Below are 6,000 nucleotides of genomic sequence, written 5' to 3'. Positions count from 1 at the left end.
GTCGTGCACGTCTGTGTTTGGTGGTCAGAGAATTTTGGAAAAACCACGGGCCCCTGGCCATAGAACATGGACCCACCTACGACCCATAGGTCCAGTCGTGGTCCAGATTTGGACTGTTCTGAGACACCCATGCACGAACCCCAGTTAACGGACCGTGCATTAACCCACAACTCGTCCCGGTGGGCCATCGTTCATGGTCATAAAGTCCTATTTTGGGGATCCAATCCATGGACCACACCTATGGTTCGTTGGTCCACCTACTGACCATTGGTGGTCCTCGTGGATAGCCCCTGCAGGCTCTGAATTTCTGGTTCATTTCCCATATTCAGATACGGGGTGTTACAATATCACCTCCTTGGGATCATTCATCCTCGAATGACACTCTAGACACCTTACGGAAGTCAAGACTCGAGACTAGCAGCCCATCATGCATGAAACATCATAATAATGTGCAAAATACGGGAGCAAACATCAACTCCATATAAAACACATTCAATGCATCTCAAGAAAGTAAGAACTACATCTAACAACCCATTATGCATGAAACACTTAAACATTTCTCATGTTCTTAGGAGAGACTACCTTCTCCAAACTCAAAACCATGCTCAACACAATCTCATGAAGCCTTCATGCAATTCGTTGTCAAAAAGCATAGCTAATGCATGTTCAACAATCATCTCATGAAGCGAATAGGCAACTCATACTAAATGCACAACAACATGAGAGAAAATCAATCATAATTCACTTTCTTTCAAAACATAAACTTTCATGAACATGCATAACTTAAGGAGACCACGGGACACATAAAAGACACATGACTCCCAATACATAAGACAAACAAAGAGGAACTCATTACCTAAAGCTACAGTAGGAGTAGAAGGAAAGAGATCAGGATATCGGGACTTCATATCAGCCTCGGCCTCCCAAGTAGCCCCCTCAACTAAATGATTCCTCCTTAACACTTTCACGGAAGCAACTTCCTTATTCCTTAGCTTCTTAACTTGTCGATCTAAAATCTCAATTGGAACTTCCTCATAAGAGAAACTTTCATCAACTCCCAACCCTTCTAGGGAAATTATGGATGTCGGATATCCAACACAGTTCTTAAGCATAGAGACATGAAAAATTGGATCATCGAAGCCAACTCATTTGGCAACTCTAACTCATAGGCAGTTTTACCAACACGTCTCAAAATTTGATATGGGCCTACATACTAAACTTCCCTTTCTTGCCAAACCTCATCACTCCCTTCATAGGTGAGATTTTCAAGTAAACCCAATCATGAATATCAAACTCAAAATCCCTTTTTCTAACATCGGCATATGACATTTGGTGACTTTCAGCCATTTTCAACCTCTCTCTAATGAGCCAAACTTTCTCAATATCTTCATAAAACAGCTCAGGACCTATCAATGTAACTTCACCCACACCAAAACAACCTATAGGAGATCTACACCTCCTACAATAAAGAGCCTCAAATGGATCCATTCCAATACTCGAGTGAAAGCTATTATTATTGGCAAATTCAATCATTGGCAAATGGTCATCCCAATTACCCTTAAAATCAATCACACAAGCCCTTAACATGTTTTCCAAAGTTTGGATAGTACGCTCCGCTTGCCCATCGGTTTGGGGATGAAAAGTCGTGCTAAGCTTAACCTTGGTACCAAGACCTTTTTGGAATGACTTCCAAAATTGAGAAGTGAATAGGGTACCACTATTGGAAATGATAGACAAAGGCACACCATGCAATTTCACCACCTTTATTAGATACATCTTGGCATAGTCCTCTGCCAAATATCAAACCTTGACGGGATGGAAATGAGCCGATTACGTCATCCGATCTATTACCACCCATATAGAGTCATGTTGTTACCAGGTGCGAAGCAAACCAACTATAAAGTCCATATTCAAGTCTTCTCACTTCTAAGTAGGAATAGCAATGCCTTGGGACAAATCTCCTGGACTTTGGTTCTCAACTTTCATTTGTTGACAATTAGGACAATAGGCCACAAATTCCGCAATATCTTTCTTCATCCCATTCCACCAATAGACTTCGTATAGATCACGGTGCATCTTAGTGGCTCCTAGGTGAATAGAATACCAAGAACTATAGGCTTCCTCTAGGATCCGTTCCCTTAAGTCATCAACATTCGGAATATATAAATGCCCTTGATACCTAAGCACCCCATCTCCCCCTTGGGAGAAAGCCTCAACGAACTTCCTAAGTACCGTCTCTTTCAATTCAGCTATTATAGGATCAAGACCTTGCTTAGTTGAATACCTAATCGGGCCAACCTATGAACATCACTAACCAACTCTTTCTTTTCTTCATTTATATGAGCCACACTACCCATTGGCAATCTATTAAGAGTATCTGCTACCCTATTAGCTTTACCGGGTTATAAAGGACACTCATGTCATAATCCTTCAATAGTTCTAGCCACCTTGTTTGGTGAAAATTCAAGTCCTTTTGACTAAACACATATTGTTGATTTTTGTGATCGGTGAAAACATCAACATGGACCCTCGTACAAACAATGCCTCCAAATCTCTAAGGCAAGACCAACCGCCACTAACACAAGATCATGGGTAGGATAATTCTTCTCATGGACTTTAAGTTGCCTTGAAGCATAGGCAATAACCTTACATTTTGCATAAGCACACATCCCAAACCAACTCTAGAGGCATCACAATATACCACAAGACCATCTGTACCTTCTGGTAAGGTCAGCATCGAAGCGAAAGTAAGTCTATCTTACAACTCTTGGAAACTTTTCTCCAAAGTTTCCGACCACACAAACTTAGCCTTCTTTTGAGTCCAAGTTGTTAAAGGAGAAGCAATGGAAGAAAATACCCCAATGAACCTTCTATAATAACCAGCCAAACCCAAATTATTCTAATTTCAGAAGGATATAGAGGTCTAATCCAACCCTTGACCGCATCCGTCTTTTTAGGATCTACCTCAATTACCTTGCGTGACACAATATGACCAAGGAAATCTACGGACCTTAACCAAAATTCACACTTGCTAAGTTTGCAAAAAATTGTTGGTCCTTAACGACTTGCAACACAATTCTCAATTGGTCAACATGCTCATTCTCACTCCATAAGTAGATCAGAATATCATCAATAAACATGATTACGAACAAATAAAGGTATTGTCTAAACACCCTATTCATCAAATCCCTAAAAACCGCCGGTGAATTAGTCAACTCAAGCGACATTACTACGAACTCATAATGACCATATTGGGTTCTAAAGATCATATTTGGAATATCATCCCTTCTCACCTTCAATTGGTGATAACCCGAACGAAGATCAATCTTAGATAAATAACTTGCCCCTTGAAGTTGGTCAACCAAGTCATCTATCCTTGGAAAAGAATACTTATTCTTGATGGTCACTTTATTTAATTGACGATAATCAACGCATATCCGAAGAGACCCATCTTTCTTTCTAACAAACAACACGGGAGCACCCCATGGAGAGATACTCGATTGGATGAAACCCTTATCCAACAAATCCTTTGGTTGTTCTTTCAACTCTTTTAACTCCGACAGAGCCATTCCATAAGGAGGGATGAAATAGGTTTCATATCCGGGAGAAGGTCAATACCAAAATCTATTTCCCGCTTGGGAGGACTATCGGGTAAATCATCAGGGAAAACTTCTGAAAAATTCATCAACTACTGGAACCGACTCTAGAGTAGGGGTTTCAGAATCTACATCTCTCACCCTAAAAAGATGGTAAATACACTCTTTAAAGATCATCTTCTTAGCTTTAAGACGAGAGACAAACCAACCCCTAGGCATAGAATTTCCCCCTTTCCACTCTATGATATGCTCTTTCAGAAATTGGAAACTAACCACTCGAGTTATATTATCAATAGAGGCATAGCATGCATGCAACCAATCCATACCAAGAATCACATCAAAGTCTGACATATCTTGCTCTACCAAGTTGACCAAAGTAACTATATGGGAAAAGGAAACAGGACACCTTCTATAGACCGTCTTAGCCACCACAGAGTCACCAATAGGAGTAGAGACAGAAAAAGGTTCTAAGAGCACTTCTGGGGGAACATTAATCTCATTGCCATATAAGGCGTCACAAAATACAAAGTAGCATCGGGATCTAAAAAAGCATATACATCATGATGAAAAACATTTAACATATCGGTGACTACATCCGGGGAGTTCTCTTAGTCACCTCGGGATTGAAGAGCATAAAAGCGATTTTGCTTTGGGGCATTGGAGTTTGAAACAGTTGGAGGAGCTTGCTTGTCCTCTTTCCCCTTAACCTTGAGCATCGGGCAATCTCTCATCTTGTGGCCTCTCTTTCCACAAACATAGCAACCGTCCATGCCGGCTAGGCTCTTCCCATCATGTTTCTTCCAACACTTCACACAAATGGATCTATCAAAAGAAAAACCACCTCCATTTCCTCATTGAGGTTTAGGGTTAGACACCCTTTCCTTATTAGACTTAGGAGGAGCATTATAAGAATCTTGACCAGGAAACCTTTGTCGAAATCTAGGCCAATAGTATCCCTTGGACTTCGTATTAGAGAAGTTTCCATCACCGGTCCTAGCTCTTTTCTCCTCCCTATTCTTCTCCCTAAGTTTTGATTCCTCAATTTGTTGGGCGTACACCATAAGATGTGAGATATTCATATCATTGTTGAGCATTGTCGTATGACATTCTTTTTCTACCAAGTCGGACACGCCAGTCGTGAACTTACTCATCCTAGCCCTCGAATCCACCACCATAGTTAGAGCATACTTGGATAGTTGGGTGAACTTTAGAGCATATTCCCTCACACTCGTACTTCCTTGTCAAAAGTTAATGAAATCTTCCACCTTTCCTTCCCTTAACTCAAGGGGAAAGAATCATATGAAAAAATGTTGATTCAAACATCTCCCACTATACGAGACCCACTCCAACCGGCCTTGCCTCTTTACATTGATCATACAATACTTGTTCAACATACTTCAGTTGGTACGCGGCTAAATCCGCCTTCTTTTCTAGAGTCACCCCCATAATAGCAAGTACCTTATAAATCTTGTCGATGAATCTTTGAGGATTCTCCTCAACTTTGGAGCCATAAAATTTCGGAGGGCTCATTCTTGTAAAATCCCTCACCCTTGAAGACAATGAATTCACATTAGGATTCACCAGAGCTACAACTTCTCTATTGGCTTGATTCGCCAAAGCTTAAGCCAACATTTGGAAAGCCGACCTAACCTCTGCATTTGTCATATTTTCAGCCAAAAGGTCTATCGGAGCTTGAGGAGGAGCTTCTTGTTCCACATTGTCACCCTCCATCCTTCTAACATTCCTTCTGGTATTCATATCCTGAAGACAGAAGTCAAGGATAAGGAAAGAGAAATATTTTAGAGTTAAATTCGAAGGCACGACTTAAAAGTAATGAAGAACTAGAATTTCCTTAACATCTTGTAGCATCTCATTCATAAGTTTGGCGTGCTTCGCACTCATGAACAAGACTCTACTAGACGTGGCTTATGCTACATAATCCTAAGATCATTCTAAATCTTGTGATCTGATTAGCAAGTTTGCCACGACCCAGGGTTACCCTCTGTCACGCCCTGAGGCTACCTCCTTAACCTAACATGGGACCTAGGATCACGAGTGACCCCAAGATAACCCAGTACATGCATATCATAAACATAATTAATAATTTTACCGAACATAGAAATATAATGGGGCAGATAGAAACCATACTTAAACTGAAATGATGGGAATACCCAATATTGTCTGAATATATATAAACTATGAGTTTAATAACAACTGAAGGCTCAGTACTTCAACTAGTCAACATGTCCCTCGAATTGATCTCTTAGTTATTGAGAAGGTTGCCCAAAAGCGGTATATAAGGCGTACCCAGTAAAACTTTGCTCAATGATGTTCATTTATATGTTTATCATAGATTTCAAATTATGATAAGAGAAAGCCATTTATTCTTAGAAAAAAAATCCAT

The sequence above is a fragment of the Solanum stenotomum genome, chromosome 8, assembly GCF_019186545.1.
Source record: "Solanum stenotomum isolate F172 chromosome 8, ASM1918654v1, whole genome shotgun sequence".
Taxonomy (NCBI): domain Eukaryota; kingdom Viridiplantae; phylum Streptophyta; class Magnoliopsida; order Solanales; family Solanaceae; genus Solanum; species Solanum stenotomum.
Note: the sequence above shows the minus strand (reverse complement) of the source record.